Source organism: Chelonoidis abingdonii, chromosome 5, assembly GCF_003597395.2.
Source record: "Chelonoidis abingdonii isolate Lonesome George chromosome 5, CheloAbing_2.0, whole genome shotgun sequence".
NCBI lineage: Eukaryota > Metazoa > Chordata > Testudines > Testudinidae > Chelonoidis > Chelonoidis abingdonii.
In genome coordinates, this window is record NC_133773.1 from 74,678,194 (window position 1) to 74,698,951 (window position 20,758).

A 20,758-nucleotide genomic window follows, 5' to 3' on the forward strand; every position below is an offset into this window, starting at 1 on the left:
AGCAGTATTGAACTCAAGCAAACCATTTCCATCAGCCCTTCACGGAAAGTATTGGAATCCATGGTGACTGTAACCTTTGAAGACTTCAAATATGAGTCAAGTTTTGTTTGCTTAATTTTGGGTTTCTTTTCAAATGAAGCTCCGCAAAAAATCTTTTCTCAAAGAGTTTTCAAAGAGCCAGATGAATGTTGTTTAGCCGTGTCAGCTTTCTGTTTTGCCTGGTCTTTTTTTGTAGCCAGAGCCACATAGTTTTCAGGATGGTTACGTTTTACCTGTCACCAAAGGCTGAAACTTTTCACGGCACTTGCTTCACTTGTCTTGAAGCTACATGGTTTGAGCTCACCATTCACTTCCTTTTTCCACCTTGACATTGACGATTTCTTCTTTACTTTTCCCAAAAGCCCAAATGTGGGCTTTTTGAATTCAAAAGTAAAGTTGTCATTGAGATCCTTTTCCATAAATTGGCTATCAGTCATGGGGTGCAGATTTTTTTTGTTGAAGCCATGGCTAAATCTTCTTGTGCTGCTACCACATCCAAAGGTTTCTTGTTATGATCTTTGAAAAACAATGAACAAAAGCATTACATTTTTTTTAACGTACCTGCTTATGATATCTTAACTACTTTAAGGTACTTCCAATTTTTTGGACTTTCTGGACAAAAATGATCACATTTTCTTTTTACACAAAACTATTATTGAAGTATATTTTAACATGTTTCTTGCAGTTTTAATGAAGTAAGAAGTATTTTAATGTACGTAATATAAATTTGTATAAATTGCAAGTCTTTCTTATCAAATTTTGCGGTAAAAATTACTCAAAATATTTTCCAAGTTTTTAATTAATCTTTCAAAAACGCTTTAATGTAGATATCAATGAAATTTGGTATGTGCCATAGGGTTAGTATGTGCTGTCGCTGTTCTACAACATTAATTGTTGGGAAGTAAGGAGATACACGTTACAAGGTTGACAATAATTTTTAATGGGAAAGTGGATTCAAATTGCAAGCACAGTCCTTTTAGTTAAGAGAGCAAATTTTTGGAAATATGTTTTTGCTTCATCAGCCTGAATAGATTTATACAACATAGAAGCTGTTGTTATTCTATCTTCTATAATCTATTCAGGCTGATGAAGCAAAAACATATTTCCAAAAATTTGCTCTCTTAACTAAAAGGACTGTGCTTGCAATTTGAATCCACTTTCCTGTTAAAGTTTATTTCCAACATTCTGTCATACAAAGTCATTCAAATAAAATTATTTAAACTACAGGCGTCATGAACTGGGAGGACTGGACCAATTTTATTTAATATTTTTTTAAATTTTTGACTTAACAGATACAACCCTGGAATATAATTTTAATACTAAAACCTGCATTAAAATGGTACTCCTAATTTATTTTGTATAATTAACTGTTTCTGAGAAAACTGTTTAAAAATTTTAATCTGCTTAGATGCTTAGAATGATACAAACAGTTTTACTTATTACTTATTTTTCAACTTTGGAACCATAAATTTTAAATGTAATAAATAACCAAAAATTATTAACTTATTATGGAACATAACATTACCGCTTGTAGCCAGGGGCACTTGACAACAAGCCTTTCTTGAAATATGAAATAAAAATGACCAACCACCAGTTTGGGATGCCTGTGGTTTAAATAATTTTGGATAATGTAATATGGTAGCACATATTAATGCTAAGACAAAGACGTAATTTCATTACTTTATATTAAAGTGTTTCTGAGGTATTAATCAGAAATTAACTTTTCATCACCTCCTTGAAGGGACTGTAGCTCCCTTAGAAAGAATTTTAGGACACGTGTTTACAAAAACATTTTTTCTTAATGACCTAAGGATTCACCCCCAAAGTTGTGTTGGACATTTTCCAATCACTCTGGATATATCACAAAAATCACTACTAATTTATGCAAAAATGTTTACTGTATATTTATGTCTGCATGTGACTTTTTCAGTAAATTTAAAATTACAAATAATGCTACCAAAAGATTGTTGAACAGATGACATATGAAATAAGTCTGCCAGAGTGATATGGGCGCATATACAAATGAACAAATGTACTGGTAACAGGAGTCTGTGTGAGAAATAAGCTTAAGTGATTAATAACTCTTGCGATATCTTAATATATCAATAAACAAAAGCATTATTTTTTTTGCAATATATCTGTTTGTGATATCTTAAATGTTACATCGTGTCACACTTTTCTGAATCGCAGCATTCAGCACGTCTTGTTGATCAGCCCTTACAAAAGTAGTATCAGCACATACTAATCTAACTAATCTACGCGAGTACGTACTCACCTAACCTTGGCACAAGGGTGGGAGCAGTCTGCACTGTTGCCAGATGTCTGATGATTATCTGATTCTTTAATAAAACCTATTTCCAAAAAACTTTGTAATTTTGTATCTGTACATTAAATCTTGATTTTGGCTGAAGTGAGAATAACTGTGACATATTAAGTAAAGTGGTAAAGTAGATGTTAGTATCAATTATTATATAATCTGAAACTTTTTGGCACCTTTAGGACTTTCTTGCTAAATAGCTTTCATTTTGGATTGAAAATGGGGAGAAAAAGAACTGGAGCAGTCAAGATTTTCTGTGCTCCGGCTGTGCTCCAACTCTGGGCAAAAACCTGCAGTTCCACGCTCTGGCTCTGCTCCAAAGCCCTGATTTTTTTTTACATATATTTACAATTTTTTACTTTGAAAATTACTTTGTGCCCACTATCCTCCTCTGCCCCTGAAACCACTTAATTGTCTGATTTTAAAAATATATGTTTAAAAGGCAGCATGGTAGAAGCGGGCTTTGAAGAAATAGGCTTAATGAGTTTATGGATCGATTCAGGAAGGGACTTGAATAATTATTCTGGAGGATGGGTTTTAACCAAACCTCAAAGCTCATTTATTCAAATGAAGAGCTTTGAACTTCAAAGATTTGAGTTCTTAAGAAAAAAAAATTTACAAGCCGTAAACTTTATTAGTAAGAATATATGTACTAATACAGGTAATTATTCCCATGTAGTTGTAGAATCTGTATATCATGCAGTTAGACCTGCTGTTGAGAGTCCTGACTCTTATTCATTCCTTGAAGCAAAATCCATGCAACTTTGCTTTTGTCTATTGTTCAAATTAGTTTGAAAGCAGCAGCGTCAGCGACTTAAAGTTCTGTACTACTGATTAAATGCAAGCGTTTCCAGCAGGCATTATCAAAGTGACTTTTATACTAACTCCTGTTGAAGGCTATAAGAACCTTAAGCACTTTTAAGACATAGATGCTTACCAAAGATTAAGAGGCTTTTTACCTGTCTAATGTCTGGTCTTGTATTTGTTGACGTCGTCTTCAAAGATTTGATGATCGTACAAATTGTATAAATAAACCATTCCAAAACATTGTGGACGTCTTTATTTTCATATATACCAGCGTCTGCTGATGTGCACACCCGTGTTCTAGTTTTCCATGACTTATAAGCAGTCTGGTTTCATAGTGACGGGGATAGCCTCTTTATCTCGTTGCAGATATTGCCGGAAAAGATTCTAAAAGCTTAAAACTTCAATTTTATTTTTAAGACAATAAAGGAGTCCATCATCATGTGGGAAGTGGGCGGGGGAGGGGAAAGGGAATGGAGGAGAGTACGTGTGGAGGGGGAGTTATTTACATACCTTGTATGTTAATATTGTCTTTTAGAGACTTCATCAGTAGAATTGGCTGTAGAGCACCAAACAGTAACGCGCTTGGTGACTAACTATAGTGCAGGGGTGAGCAAACTGGGGCCCGCAGGCCATGCCCACCAGCCGACTTAATCCAGCCCTTGGGCTCCTGCTGGGGAACGGGATCTGGGGCTTTCCCTGCTCCTGTGCTCTAGCTGAGGAGTTGGGTCAGAGGCTGCTCCACATGCCAGGGCTCCGCGTGGCTCCCGGAAGCAGCGATCTCCCCCTTCCAGTTGCTATGTGTTGGGGCAGCCAGGGGGGCTCTGCATGCTGCCCCTGCCCCAAGCACTGCCCCTGCAGCTCCTATTGGCTGGGAACTGCAGGGCTAATGGGAGTTACAGGGCGGCGCCTGCAAACGGGGCAGCACACAGAGCCACCTGACTGTGCTTCTGTGTAGGAGCTGGAGGGGGGACATGCCACTGCTTCTGGGATCTGCTTGAGGTAAGTGCCTCCTCGAGCCTGCACCCCTGACCCCTCCTGCCCTCTGAACTCCTTGATCCCAGCCCGGAGCAGCCTCCTGCATGCCCAAACCCCTCATTCCCAGCCCTATCCCAGAGCCCTCACCTCCAGCCAGAGCCCTCACCCCCCCCTCAACTGCACTCCAACCCCCTGCCCCAACCTGGAGCCCCCAAACACACCCTGAACTCTTCATTTCTGGCCTCATCCCAGAGCCTGCACCCCCAGCCACAGACCTTGCCCCTTCATGCACCCTTACCCCAATTTTGTGAGCGTTCGTGGCCCACCATACAGTTTTCATACCCTGATGTGGCCCTCGGGCCAAAAAGTTTGCCCACCCCTGCTGTAGAGGATATAATAAAACTGTGTCCACACATTCATCGTAACAGTTCATGCTCTGCTATAACAAAATGATTAAATGCACTGAGCTTCAGCTTCTATACTTAATAGCAAAATGCAGTAAGCCTGCTGAAGTGTGGCTTGTTTTATTTGTCATGAGGTGAACAGGCAAGTTCCTAAGGTCCCTTCTATGTTCGGTATGGGAACTACAATACCGCTTTACTTTTGTTGCTAAACACTTTTTTCACGTATTATTTGGAATGCATATTCTTACTGAATTAACTTTTAAGGAAAAAAGTTTTGTTTTTTTTAAAGGGAGAGATGAGAAGTTTGTTTGCCTCAGTATTATAATATGATACTCGGTGTATTTTCACTGAATATCATGAAGACTTTTCTTCCTTCTTTCTGTCCCCACCCCCGCCCAAAAAAAAAGAAAAAGAAAGGCATGGAGGAGTGGTTGGGGGAGAGAGTGAATTCATTATTTCTATTTTGTAAATCAAAATAAGTAACTTCTTGAGGTGACCAAGTGAATATCAAATACTCAGGTGACTGTCCCAGATTTGTTTTGCACTCTGTGGTAAATCCATTGAAACAGTCTGCAAATTTTGTAATTTTTTTTTTTCAAAGCAGAGTTTCTCAAAGCTTCTTACAATGCCCTTTCATAACTTTAATGATGATAAAGTCTTGAAATGTAGCACATGCATGGAGAGCTGTGTAAAGACAGCAGTGCATTTTCGTTTATCTTGATAAATGTCTGCAGTACACTTAGTCTCCTAATAGTAATAAATATGGACAAAAGCTCATCTAAAGAATATTGAAACATGCAAGGTGTAATTGCATTCCCCTCCAGAAACCTATGTGAGACCATTCTCAATGGATCCAGTTAGTATATTCTAGCTACTAGTTCCTTGCTCTGATTTCTTATAGCTGGGGTACAGATGTATGGTTTTAAGTAGTTTCATGTATTTCAGATGATTGTGGAACTTCATCTCTATTCCTCCAGTGTCCTCCATTTACTTTTATCAGCACTATGTTCCTAACTGATTTCCGAGCCTGGAGGGCCAGAGCAGCTGCACCAGCTTATCATGCAATTAAAAAGATTATATTGGCAGATAGGAGTGTTTCATTTCATCTTGAAAACTTCATGAGGTTTTTCTCAGAGAGATGCAGATAGATATAAGGATCTCATGTGTTGTAATTGAAAGTAAACAAAAAAACACACAATATAAGTTCTGCCTGATTTGTAGTATGGCTTCCTACCACTCAAGCAAAAACATCTGTCTGTTTTTGACCCTTTTACCTCCAAAACCTAACGTTGTACAGAATATTCATGTTTGAAATAGATAAGTCTTAAAGAGGATAATGCTGGTTTCTCCATTTTCAAATTACATGCATTCCTTCCCTAGTCCACACAAGGCCCTGATACAAGGTTTGGTCTTGATAAGATGTAAAATAAAGCACTTTGTGCCCCCAAAGAGCTTTATATAATATATGTATTCATGCCGCAATACTAAAATGCAGCCACTTCTGGAGTAGAAAAGAGTAACCAGTTTCCTGCAAAACTGGGGAATCAGAGAAACTTTAATGAAAGACAGATGGGTAAACCCTTAGTCTTGAAGTTCTGAAGAATCTGTCCGTATGAATAGACATGAGTTTGTTTTTAAGGTCTCATTCTAACAACTTATATGCACACACACTTGCATAGTACTCCTGAAGTGAAGAAGATGATTTACTCTGCAGAAAGGTTGCTAACTCTGTGGAGCAGGGCAGTTGAAATGGTATGGCAAAAACAAATCCCAGGTTGGACCTTCTTAGTGATACTATGTTGAAAATTTTTTACTCAAGAAGGTATTTCCTTCAGTGAGACAGGATGGAAGGAGGTTATAGTAAGACTGGATCAGTGATGAACAAACTATTGTGAAAAGTCCCAGAAGCAAAGGAACGGATTACTGATTATGGTATTGTGAGCACAGTGCAAGACCAGATCAGATGGTGGTGTGAGAGGGTGCAAAGAGGGCAAATTGTCAAAAAATCGATGTAGTGAGAAGGTAGCAATGATAGTGTATTGATGGTGGAGGCCATATTATTGTGAATAAGGACAATCTTAGACTGAAAGAAGGAGAGCTAATCACATGCGTTCAGTTTTCTAGGGGAATAATCAAAGACTGTTTCAGCCTGGACCTTCCAGTTGGTTAATTTTAAATGTTCTGTCATAACCATAACATTTCAATTCCTTCTTAAACATTCCTTTTTTTTCCCCCCTCCTTTTCAACTTTCTGTGAATGAACTTCATTTCATCTCATGAACTGCTTTTGTGCACAGGGCTTTATTTTCGGCTGGCTTTGTTAACACTTTGCTTTGCAATATATTTCTATCTTGATGCATTAGAACTAACTTGTCTACATACGAAGTATTAGAGATAGGTGTTGTAATATGTGAAAGTGCTAGAATGCCCTTCAAGACATGATTAAGTTAGATAGATCACCATATACTAAATTCCTGATGGGAGTATGTTTTGACAGTAGTCCTGTTCACACAATATCCAACTTTATTTTCAGTTTTATAGTATCCTTTTGCTCTATTTTCTTTGTTGCACTGCTAGTGCTGGGTAAAAGCAGATCTTGTTTGCAGAAAGTTGGATTTCCGGATGACTGATCTGTAGGCATCCAGGTCAGTCCATATCGCCAGATGTTCAGCATTCGAACGAAACATTTGAAGAACCAAGTTTTATATGTCATTATAAAAGACTTGGAGGAGTTTGGGTAACGTTTTCAAGAGAGCTTAAATGCCTAAGCCCTTTCTGAAAATATGATTTAGGAGTCTCTCTCTTAAGTACTCTTGAAAATTTTACTTCTGGTCAACCATGAATCTCTATTTGAAATGACAATGCAAGTATTGTGAAATTTAGATAGTATTTAGAAAAATAACTTGCTTTATAATAAAATAGGAGATCATGGGGCATGACCACTTTCAAAAGAAGCTACTTGTTTCTCAGTGGATCTAAGGTAGGGATGGGCAAACTTTTTGGCCCAAGGGCCACATCTGGGTATGGAAATTGTATGGCGGGCCATGAATGCTCACGAAATTGAGGGTTGGGGTGTGGGATGGGGTGAGGGATCCACCTGGGTGCGCAGGCTCTGGGGTGGGGCAAGAAATGAGGAGTTCAGGATGTGGGAGGGGACTCCGGACTAGGGCAGGGGGTTGGGATGTGGGGGGGGGAAGGAGGGCTCCGACTGGGGGTGCAGGCTCTGAGGTGGGGCTGTGGATGAGGGGTTGTGAGTACAGGAGGGTGCTCTGGGCTGGGACTGAGGGGTTTGGCAGGTAGGAGAGGGATTAGGGCTGGGGCAGGGGGTAGGAGTGCAGGCTCTCAGCAGCGCTTACCTCAAGCAGCTCCCAGAAGCAGTGGCATGTCCCCTCTCCGGCTCCTACGTGGAGGCGCGGCCACGCGGCTCTTTGCACTGCCCTGTCCACATGCACTGCTCTGCAGCTCCCATTGGCCGCGGTTCCTGGCAAATGGGAGCTGCGTGGGCAGGGGCCCCTGGCTGTTCCTACGTGTAAGAGCTGGAGGGAGGACATACTGCTGCTTCTGGGAGCCACACAGAGTAGGGCAAACTCCAGACCCTGCTCCCTAGCGGGAGCTCAACAGCTGGATTAAAACATCTGGAGGGCCGGATGTAGCACCCGGGCCATAGTTTGCCCAACTCTGTTTTAGAGAGAGTGCCTTCCACCCTGATCAACTTCTAAAAATGGAATAGATGTTTGCTATCATTTCCAGTATTGGTTTAGCTCTACCAGCACTGGCAACTTTGGGATCCCTTTTGTTTGAGCATTGATTAGGTGTGCACTGAGCAAGGTTACTTGGCACATTGTTATAAATAGGACTTATGTATACCTGAAAACCAAGAAGTAGTCTGATTGTTACTTACAAGATAAGCTGGGGGCAGGGGCGGCTCCAGGCACCAGCATGGCAAATGTGAACCTGGGGCGGCGAGCCACAGGGGGCGCTCTGCCAGCATCGCGAGGGCAATAGGCAGATTGCCTTTGGTGGCATGCCTGCGGAGGGTCCGCTAGTCCTGTGGCTTCGGCCACTGAATCCGTGGGACCGGGGACTTCCCGCAGGCATGCTGCCGAATCTGCGGGAACTGGGACGTCCCGTAGGCAAGCTGCCGAAGGCAGCCTGCCTGCCGTGCTTGGGGCGGCAAAATACCCCCTGGGCTGGGGGAAGAAGAGAGCCCACAGGACGTGGGTAGGAGAGGAGGAAAAAATCTGTATGGTAGCTATTGCCAATATAGTGACACAACTGATTATAAACCACCATACACTGGAGAAAATAGAATCCATCAGGGAATGAAAGAAAGTATTTGAGTGAGTTAAAGGCAAGCTGGGTAGCAATGCTACAAATTTATTTTCCTTTAGACAGACATTGTTTGCTACCATGAGAGTTGAGAGATAGATCTAATTTAAATTAAAAAAAAAAAACACAACCCTCGTCCTTGTTCTAATAGACAGCATCCAAACCTATCTGAGTATTTTTCAGGCATTGTAGCTGAATTTAGTGATGTAAAATCTCAGCTAGAATAAGTCATTCTACTAGGCTGCCTGTAGTACTTTCACTCCAGTTACTTTCCAAATTTGTGCTTATTGTGTGACAGGATGTGTTTGCAGATATATAACTCAGCTTGCATACTGTTGTTTGAAATACATTGCATAGAATGTCATGATTCTACCTGTTTTTCTTTGTCTTAAATAGAAAATTAGACTGTCCTGTACAGTATTGTAACCTTATTGGTCCCAGCATATTAGACAAGGTGGTTGAGGTAATATCTCTTATTGGACCAACTTCTGTTGGTAAGAGAGATGAGCTTTTGAGCTTACACAGAGCTTTTCTTCAGGTCTATACTATGATTGCATAATCCTGCTTTTTATATACTACAGGCTGGTCGATGTGCAACAGATAAAATGTGATGTAGATTGTATGCCCACAGTACCAATAATCTTTCGTAGAATATTTTTATTTTTTGTGACCTCTAGAATTTATTTTCTTTCGCTAGTCAGCTATTGTGCTTCTTATTACACGGGATGACATAGACAACTGCTGTGAACACTGAGCAGGGCACTTTAGCCTTGACTTGGAATAGGGTCTCTGAAGCCAAAGTGAGCATATGTGTCAAGGGGAATCATGGGAGAACTCAGCTGGATGGTCAAGCCACTACTGCTTTTCATACTACAGAGATAGGGCGCATGCAGAATGGCAGAGGGCAGGTACTGGCAGAACAGGGAGAGAGGTCAACACTTCCATTCTTAAATGAAGATAAATATTTTCCCAATAACAAACTATGACAGCAGCTCTAGGAACCCAGAAATCTCATTTGCCTGAGTCTACCAAATCAGCCCCAGCTGGAAATTTTTCATTAAAAAGCTGCTTACATGCCTCAAAGGTCTGCCATCTCCATTGCTCCGTTTGCAAGGACGTAGAGAGCCAAAGACGGCCAGAGACTGAACTATAATCCTGGCATCTTTGGGCTAGGGTCTTGCACCCATGGTCCTTTCAACTGTTTGTGGTGTACTTTTAGATGATCAGCTAGACAGACTCTCTCTCTAGTACAGGGGTGGGCAAACTTTTTGGCCTGAGGCCACGTCGGGGTTGTGCAGCTGTATGGAGGGCCAGGTAGGGAAGGCTCTGCCTCTCCAAACAGCCTGGGCCCTACCCCCTATCCACCCCTTCCCACTTTTCACCCCCTGACTGCCCACCTCAGAACCTCCAACCCCCTGCTCCTTATCCCCTGACTGCCCCCTCCTGGGCCCTCTGCTCCCATCCAACCCCCTGTCTCCTAACTGCCCTGACCCCTATTCTGACCCCTGACAGCCCCCTGGGACTCCCACCCTCTGCTCCTTGTCCCCTGATCACACCTTCCAGGACCCCCCCCCCCCGCCCCTAACTGCCAATTGGGATCCCACGCCCTTATCAACCCCCCTCCTCTCCCTGTCCCCAACTGCCCTCCCGACCCCTATCCACATCCCTGCCCTTTGACAGGCCCCCCGGGACTCTCACTCCCAACCCTCCCTGTTCCCGATCCCCTGACCACCACCCCCCAGAACCTCGGCCCTATCCAACTGCCTCCTAGACCCCCCCTGCTCCCTTACCCAACCTGTCCCCTTACCAGCAGCAGGAGCTTGCAGCCGTGACACCCAGCCAGAGCCAGCTGCGCTCTCCATGCTGCCCAGCGGGCGCAGCGGGCCAGAGTGCTACCCGTGTGGCTGCGGGGGAGGGGCTGGGGACTAGGCTCCCCAGCCGGGAGCTCAGGGGCCAGGCAGGATGGTCTTGCGGGCAGAGGAAAAATACTTGAGTGGGGGTGGGGGGAGGTATTTTTGTTTCTTTGTTTTATTTTTGAAAGCTTTTTTTAAGCTTATAAGTTTGTCTCACCAATGCATTGTACTATGGAGAACTTCAGCAACCAGCTTGGACATCCAGTTATACACCAGTATATTTATAGAGTCCACCCACTCTTTTTGGATGTCTGTCTCAGCCTATAACATGATTGGAGCTTGAATGTCTGTCTCTGCCCAACTGGAGGGACATTCAGAAGATGTTCTTTGTTCAATGTGAGAGGGGAGAATTCAGTTATAAACAAGTTGTTGCAGATCTGTTTTTTAAAAGTCTGGAAATGGCTCACTGTTGTCTATGGTGAATGTAGTAATGTTTGTATGTAGAAGTAGCTTCTGACCAAGTTGATCCCAGTGGAGTGTAGAAAGTAGTAGACTAATGAAGCCAGCTTACTTTGAGATAGTTATAATAGGAGGACAATTTGCAGTTTGGCAGTTACAAATGTATCTGTGGAACGAGACTGAGGCTGGATCCATTCTGCCTTCTGAAACTGTACGGTTGTAAACCATCTGGAACACTTGTGTGTGGATATGGGGCATGTTACAAATATTTTAGAAGGAACAGAAGGTATTCACATTTCTGTAGATCTAGAACTGTTTTTCTTGGTTCCACAATGGTGTACACAAGTAATGTATTGTTTATATCCTTTAAATTTAGTGGGTTTTGGTTTTTTTTTGAATCGTATGCTGTATTTTTACAACAGGAATCTCATTCATCTTCAACTGTATAAGTTGTTGTGAAGAAATTAATATGATTTAAGATTTTTAATTGCCATGGCTAAGATGACTATTATTGTGAGTGTTTGTGAAGCACTTTCTCCAGCAAAGATATAATTGAAATATTCTACGTGAACACATTTGTGTTTCACAAATAGTTGTTCTGTGATTCTTATGCTAAGGTTTCTCACTTGGGTAAGAATGAGAAAGTTCTTTGTAAGGATTGTTTAACTTCTTGTGCTTCACACATCACAAAGTAACCAAGTTAGCACAGTGACTTAGCATTCTTTGTGTTTTTGATAGGCATGTAAACTTTAACTTAAATTCTACCTAACAAAAACCACAGTGTAGCATCAGGCAAGATTAGAATAAAATTGCAATTATGTATACATTTTTTTAAAACTATAGTTATGAGGCTTCACAAGTTCTAAGATTTACTATAGAACAGAGTTAGTCAATAGGCGGATTGCAGGCCATATCCAGACTGCCAGACGCTTTTGAATGAACCAAGAAATCTTTTTATTTACTTATCATTTGTGGTGTTCTTCTCTGGAGTCTGGACTTTGATAATACCTCAACCAAGAAATTGGGATCTTGACAAAAAATAATTGACTACCCCTGCTATAGAAGAATCTAGTCAACACAAATGCTTGTATATTCTGTCTTCTGTGGAAATTCTGAAAGGTCACAGATCTAGCTTTTAGAGTTGGCAGATTTTTATCAATGTACATCATGGGAAGAGAGTGAAAGATGCAGACAGGGTTTGCTCAGATACCATGGTGATGGACAACTATATAAAAACCTAGATAGGTTGCAGTGCCAACATTCTTCTTTAGTTGAAATAGTCTTAATTTCTGCTTAAAAATTCTGCTTTGATTTTACACCCTGTACAATCCTACTGACTCTTAAGAGCTTGCATGTAATGGTTGTCAGGGTTGAGTTTCTCTGAAGATACTGGGGACTTTTTTAAATTCTGCTTTTATACTGAATCTCATGATGATGATGATTAATCCAGTGATCTGCAATCATACAAGTTATTTTTGGATTGTCACAGGTTACCTCCTTTCACCTTAGCTGAGGAGCTTATGTTTTATTTCTCTGAAATTAATAGGTGTCTACAATGAAATCTATCCCCAAATATCAGAGTTGTTACGTATGTTGGTTCTCTCCTATGCTTGTTTTGAGCCTACCTCTTGAGCAATCTTCCATATTCTTGTCATAGCTGTTTTTCTTGTGTTGCACTTTCTACAGAGTACAGTGTGCTGATGGCCAAGTGAAATGTACAAAAAATCCTAATCTCTTGAATGTCAGTCTGGTAGTTCGGGCCCAACGTGTGTGTGTGTGTGTGTGTGTGTGTGTGTGTGTGTGTATCCTGTGATCGATTCATTTCATTTAATTTTTCATCCAAGCAGCACCAGTCTCCTCTCTGGGACCCAAAATGTAAATTCAAAAAAGTCTTATGCAGCAAATTATTAATATTTTACTATTCAAACACAATGGAAGGTCCTTATTTTGATAGTTTCAAGATTAAATGTTCCACTGCAATCTATAGCTCTGTACTAGTGAATAAAGACCAGAAAGTGAAACTTAAATAGTAAGAGACTGGTGCAATTTCACTGTGCAAACAGACAAAAATGCAAAAGGAGAACATGCTGCATGAATAATGAAATGTAAATATGTTAATTAAAAAGAAAATTGTTAAAATTTTTGATGGTAGAACAAGATCCTAACGGAAACGTGGTTAAGAAATTGAGTTTAAAACAAAGTGTGCCTTGTAAGTATAGCCACAAGGCTGTATAAATATAATGTACGTTAATTTACTTTATCCAGTCACCTGCACTGGAAACAGAGTAAGTCTCTGACCATTTCCCCAGATTTGTCAATATGCTACATCCTGACACCACCCACCCAGCTTCAAGTTAATCTGTTACTGTTGTTTTTTGCATGAACTAAGATCTGGACTATATGTGGCATAGGCAAGTGTAGGAAAATCAAACTTTTAATATGTTAAATGCATGCTGAAGTGTGTAGTGAAGTGTCTTGACTCAGCAAGCTGATGATATCCTGAGGTGGTCTTTATGGACACACATTTTTAGAACCTCAAAAACTAATAAACTGAACTAATAAACAAGCTGGGGTGGCTGTGGGGGTTATTTTTAAATATTGTAATTTGTAGTAGAATTGTGTGTAGGTCTTTGAGAGCTACAGTTTGCTTGGTGCATGCTTAGTTGTACTGTAAAACCTTTCCATATGTGTCCTATTCTATATACAGACTGAGATCAAGCAGCATGTGTATTGTCCTTTAACACTATGGGCTGGTGAAGCCAGAATTAAGGGATTAGTGGCTGACAAAGATAGTACATTTTGTTAAACTCCCTTGCTCCCAACTCTCTAAATCAGAAATACGTTCCACAGGTACTAAGCTACAAAAAGCAGAGGAGCCTCCAAAGTTTTCACAATAAAAACAAAACAAAAACCTTAATATCTGCTAGATATTCCTCTTAGTAATTTTCTCTTAACTAATTTGAGATAAATACCAGTCTGTTAAGGGTGAATCTATTTTTATACATTGTGAGTTTGTATACTTGTGTAGAGAAGCTAGCTGGGGCTCGTTTCTCTCCGGGACGGCAGGGAACCACACCACCTCACTACCTTTGGGAATAGCTCTTGCAGGGAATTAGTCCAGCTATGGGAGTCGTCCTCTACGGCTTTAGTGAAGGTGCAAATAAACACAGTAAGCCCAGGCCCTGGGGCAGGGGGCAGGGTCACTGGTGCGTCAGGTGCTCAGGCAGGGGCTGAGCAGTAACAGGATATAAACAATAGGCCCAGGCCCTAGGTTCCAAGGGCCTGGGAAAGGGAGAGACGGCCACCTGCGACACAGGCCCTCCCTCTCCACTGCATCCCAGCCCGGGGCCTTGGCAGAGGCAGAAGACCCGCAGCTTAGTCAGTGGGGATCCTGGCCACAACACACTGACATGGGTTCTGGCAGTGCTGCGGCCAGACTAGGGTTTGCTGCCCCCGGGCTACTTCCTAGGGTGACCAGACAGCAAGTGTGGAAAATCAGGAGGGGGGTGGGGGGGTAATAGGAGCATATATAAGAAAAAGACCCAAAAATAGGGACTGTCCCTATAAAATTGGGACATCTGGTCACTCTACTACTTCCAGACTCCCCGTCTTAAGGTACCTGGGTTGGGGTGGTGTCCTCAGGGGGTCCAGTACCATGAGTTCCTCGGGATAGCTGGCCAGGGGCAGGCTCAACAGCTCCTTTGGGTAGCTGGCACAGGGCAGGTCGGGCCAGTCCTCGGGTTTTCCGCAGGCCGCTGGGCTTTCCCAATCGCAAGCTAGGCCGGATGCGTCTGGCCTCCCCGGCAGCTGCTTTCCCAGTGAGTCCTGAGGTTGGGCCTTTATACTTCCGGGGCAATGCCTGACCTTCTTGGGGGGCGGGCTCAGAGCTCCATGGCTCTGCCCACTCTGATGTCTAGAGGGGCTCCTCTCTCTCGAGCGGCAGGGAACCACACTACCTCACTACAACTTGGAGTTTGAGTGTACTAACTGACACACTTTTAATTTCTTCTTCTCAGTTTGCTCTCCCTTTCATTTTTACACATTCAAGAATTTTATCTAGCTATGCATTCTTTTCAGTTAACCTTGGTTTCTTTTAAATATCATAAACCTTTCCTCTCCTCTCTTTTTAAACAAAAGGCTTCTAGTTTTGTTTAAGATGAAATTAGTACTTCGGACATTATTTCAGAAGTCTCTAAGTAGTCTGTATTCTCAGACTGACTTACATATTCTGTCTCTTAGTTATCATTTCTATTTTTGATATCTTTATTTGCAGCCATCGTATTAAGCCACATTTAGCCAATTGGCTAAATTTTCAACCTTATGGAAGTCATGCCAGGTTGTTTGTTTGTTTTGTTTTTACCATGGATGATTTATAAAAGTGCTTGTAAAAGAGAGTCTTCTAGTAGTGAGTAAAGCCACTTGTAGATTTCACAGGTTACTGTTGGATACCAGCAGCTCTGTGTTGCATCTCAGGTCTTGTTTACAGTTAGGACATTAGGCTGTCGTTTTTGCTCATTTTGAGCCAAACAGTCTCCTTTTGTGGGGAAAGAATGCGAAGAAGAAAAACTAAGTTTAAAAAAAAAAAAAGACTCCTCAGTTTCAACTTGCTGAAATCTTGATTCATATTCCCTTTAAGGGGATGAGGAAAACAACAGCAGAGACGTGAGGGGCTTGCATTCATGTGGAGCCAGAGGATTGGCAAGGAATCCAGGCCCCCAGTCCTACACTTCTTGGGGCATGCATTTGAAGAGCCTGAGTTGTGTGACCTCACATTTTGGCTGTGCTTCCCTTTGACCAGGACTCTGTGCTACTCTTCATCTGAGTGGCTGTCAGATATGGAGTTCTAATGCAGCACTAACGATTGCTTTTACCTTCACAGAGACTGTTCTGATTTTTACCTGCCCTCTTATCAATTTTGTGGAATAGGGAGAGAGGGTGCTGCAGAAGGGGAGCTAACAACGTAGCCTTTCCTCCTTTCTTCTCAGGCTTTTCCCTCCAATTTTCTCTCCTTTGATGTGGAAGAGAAGAGAAGAGAAACTCATAACTCAAAAACAGAGAGATGCTTTCTCACAGCTGTGCCTTCCAAGTTTGGTATGAACATTTTAAAAAAGGTTCAAATGACTTTGACAGTACATTTCTCTTTGGTTCAGGCAAGCCAGATTCGTTGATCAGATTAATTGAACTCTGAAGATTCCTAACTAAGGTGGAATTATTGAGGTGACAACCAAAAGTAGTCACTCAGTTAACACGTGTTTTGCTCTTTTGAAATCTTACATAATTGTTGCATCAAGGCAAGTCTATAACTTCTTGATTTGGGTTGGACTGTGGCATGCACAGTAGATAACATTCCCTCTTTTTATATGAACAACCATAAATAATTCCAGTAGAGTGCTTGCTACCTTACAACCAGCCTCTCTTAAATCACACTTGCTCCATACCTCTTCTGAGTCTACTTACATTCTATATATTTTTGTCATGCATACATAAATCCTTAGAAAAAACTTTAAACATAAACTTGGATTTCAATCATGCTTATTTATATTCTAGATAGTACTCCCAAAGGTACGAAAATATTTAGAATATTAGAAAAAGCATCAAGAAAATGCATTACAACACTTTCTCACAAAAGAACCCACCAATTACAATACAACTAAATGAAATACAAGATATGGAACAGCTCTGATGATAAACCAGAACTGATTTGAAGATTGCTGTGCTTCAGCCTGTGAACTCATTCTAAAACACAATAAACACACCACTACCACTTTGACCTGAATCTACTCTGTACTATATCTAGACAGATAGCTTTTTCTTCTTTATTGTACATTCTGAATAAGTAACACCTATCTACTAACCAAATAGAACTCTGCATTAAGGCCCTGATTCGTGAAAATATGTAAGCATGTGCTTAAGTCTCAAAGTCAATGGGACTTAAGCATATATGTTAAGCACATACTTTGGTATTTTATTGTATTATGGCCAAAATATTTGCATAGCCAACTGTGCAAATGCTATACAAACTGCTAGTTGACCTTTTAGTTTACAATGTAACGATATTGCAACATTGTTGTGATTATAATTTCACACTATGTACCTTTGCATTTTCTTGTGTTGAATTGTACATCAGATACCTGATGTGTTCCACCTAAAACCTGTGTACTTGCTTGTGAATATCTTTTTTGTAAAACAATTCCTTTTTAAATAATCCCAAATTGTGTACTCGTAGACACTCTGTCTCTTGGTTTTTCCATTGGTCCTGTAGCATACTTGTATCCTATTCAATCAACCATACTCCATTGACATCTGGAGGTTCATTTTAGCAATATGTGTATCACTAAATTAATTTTACAACTTAACAAAACTACACTGTATGTATTTAGGAAAGTTCAAACTAGTGTAATCAGGGTGGATTTGATTTAAATCATTAGTCAGGAAGACTCAAGTTAATCATGGATTTCTACATAAAAGTGCAATTTTTGTTGGTTGTTATAACCTTAATAAATATTCTTCAACTCAAGAGATAGATGTAGGTTTCATTTTTAGAAGGTACGCACAATATATTTTTAAAGTGATTTATTTTGAGAACTTTTCAGATTATATCAGAAAATGAATGATTGTTTGGTTATTTCATTTACCAAAGATAATTGAAGCAGATAGTTCACCTCCCAATGATTTCATAAACATCTCCAGTTCAACAGATTAATCATTAATATTTGGAGGATTTTCTTGCTATGCTGTATTAGGAGGAGAATATCACCAGACAGACATTTAAATTGTTTTATTTTACTAAAATAACAACGTTATTTATTCTGGATTATTTTTCTTCACCAGCAAACATATAATATTTTAACAAAACAAACATATGAATTTTTGAATTTAGTTAAACCTGATTTTAAAAAACTTGAACGTTTGTTTTTGTTAAAATTGTTTTTAACTAAAATAGTTAAATGAAACATTTTTAAAAAACAAAACAAAAATTAATTCAACTATGTCAGCCAGGTCAACCTGAGAAACTTAAAATATTGGCTTCCTCAGCTAACTCAGTCGCCTTCACCTTCATTTTCCTGTTTAAGGTTTGACCTTGGTACCAAGTATTGAAAATATTTGCAAGAAAATGAGCAAGAGAGAGTGCTTGTCCCATTCGTTTTTCTAATGCTTGTAATTTAACTCTGTTATTGAGATCTTAAAAAGGGAAATATGCACTCAGTTCCTTCCAAATTTCAACTGTGTCAGCAGTAAAATAGCTATTTCCCTGCATTTTGTTCAAGGCTACAGAAATAGGCTTCAGGGTACTCAGCATGTGTTCAACATTTCTCTTAAGACCAATGTTGATAACTTTAACTGTGACAGTGCCATCTATTTTTTCATGATTTTGTTCACAAGCTGTCATCATATTAAGCCAGTTCTTGATATAGTGCTCAAAACAGCCCACTACTGAGTTCCATCACATGTTTTGTGGGAGAGTTAGCTTGGTTCCTCCCACTTTTTTCAGAGCAGCTGCTGTAAAGTGGTTGTTACAGAAGTATTTTGCTATTTCAACAACATTAGCCTTTATTTCTGGAACACTGACGTCTTTGACTAGGATGTGTATCAAATGAGCACTGCAACCGTATGTTATTAGCTTGGGACTCTCTTCTAAATAATTTCTTCTCATCTTGGGTACATTTGCAGCATTGTCTGTGACCAAGCTGCATACTAGACATTTGAATTTTTTTTTCTAGAGTTTGTTATAGCTTTTACTGTTGCTATTTGTAAGTATTCTGCTGTGTGTGTGTTTCCTGATGTATCAGTTGTTTCTGTAAAGAAAACATTCCCTTCTTTTGTTGTCACACAAGCACATACAACAGGATCATTGTGGACATTGCTCTACCCATCAAAATTTAGGTTAACAATTTCACCCAGACCTTTTACGTACTGCTCAATTTCTCTTTCATACACTTTATCCAGCAATTTGCCTGCAACATCTGCTCACTTGGGTGGACTATATCCTGGTCTTAATGACTGAACCGTGTTAATGAAGTGTGGGTTCTCAATCCTACAGAAAGGAGAGTTTGTTGCATAAACAAACGGGGCAATTTTTTCATCAATTACCTCTTTTTGTAATCCACGGGTTCTCATCACAAACTTATCTATGGTTGTTTCTGGATGATGGAGTTTGGTTGTTTTTGTTTTTGCTATGGATGATATACTGTGGCTATGTGACACTAGCATTGGCAGATAACTCTGAAACTATAGAAAATGATGGTGCTCTTGAAGGTGGATAGTCTTCAGAATCCTGTATATTGAGGATAGATTCTCTAACAAAATAAGTCAATGCAGTTATTTAAGTATTATTACCATACTGCTCATTTAGTATTACTCATTGCATTCACTGACAGTACTACTTTAAAGGTAAAATTGTAAAAGGAAGATCTGCCTGATTCAGCTATTTATTTTTTATCACTACTGCATCAAAAATGATAATAGCATAGGGTAACAACTATATTTTTCACTATCTTCTAGATGGAGCACTGAGTCCCATGGGGTAGATAGAAAGATTAACCTAAACAATCTATACAGAAGCCCCAGGAGCCTCATAAAATTCGGTCCCTAATCCATGAACTATTGGAACTCATTTACAAAACTTTTCGTAAACATTACATGAATATATTGTCTCATACTATAGAACTAGAATTTATAATCCCTATTCAATGATGAAATATCTTTGAGCTATAATGTATCTTAATTAAAACTATCTTTAGATAGGCTTTTCCCTCAAAATCCGATTTAAGTAAAAAATCCAATTTTTATTTATTTATTTATTTTAAATCATTGATTTTTATCCATCCTGGTTGTAATGTGCTTCCAAGTCTTCTACTAGATCAAGTAGATGAAGAATGTCTTAGACTGACAATAAATTATGTGGAAGTTTAGAAACTGCCTTAAGAAACAATTGATGTACTTAATCTCTAACAGATTTGGCTATCCTTTAGCTCAGCACCACTCAAATTGTTGCTCTCAAAATCTGGGAGTTTAGTAACAACTTTAGTAGGTGATGACCACTAAAGAGGGGAAGGGATAGCTCAGTGGTTTGAGCATTGGCTTGCTAAACCCAGGGTTGTGAGTTCAATCCTTGAGGGGGCCACTTAGGGATCTGGGCCAAAAATTGGTCCTGCTAGTGAAGGCAGGGGGGCTGGACTTGATGACCTGTCGGGTCCCTTCCAGTTCTAGGAGATTGATATATCTTCTATTATTATTAACAACTTTGGTAGACGATGAGCCTTTTTTTTTTTTTTTTTTTTAATGGCTAGAATGCAGTGAATATGAAGAGTATCATGTAGGTTCCTGCTACATCAACACCTAGAACTTCTGTTTTACAAGGTGATCAAAATACAGTGAAAGGAGTAAGATATTTTATACCATTGTTAACTAACTAAGGAATTTTTAATTTTTTTTGTAGTTTTGTCACTTTTGGAGGCTTCTTTACTCTATGAACCAGTCCTTCATTGGTTGGTTATACCTGAAATTTTTTTCTGTCTACAGTAGGACCTCCCTCTTGATTTCCAGTGGCAGTCATGAGAGAATATTTTTCATGGT

General features: G+C 40.0%; 1 protein-coding gene across 3 annotated transcripts in view; it reads left to right on the forward strand.

Moving 5' to 3' along the window:
* Positions 1 to 20,758, forward strand: part of GALNT7 (polypeptide N-acetylgalactosaminyltransferase 7) — a 104,088-nt gene that overhangs the window by 25,472 nt on the left and 57,858 nt on the right. The gene's annotated exons all lie outside the window — the stretch shown is intronic.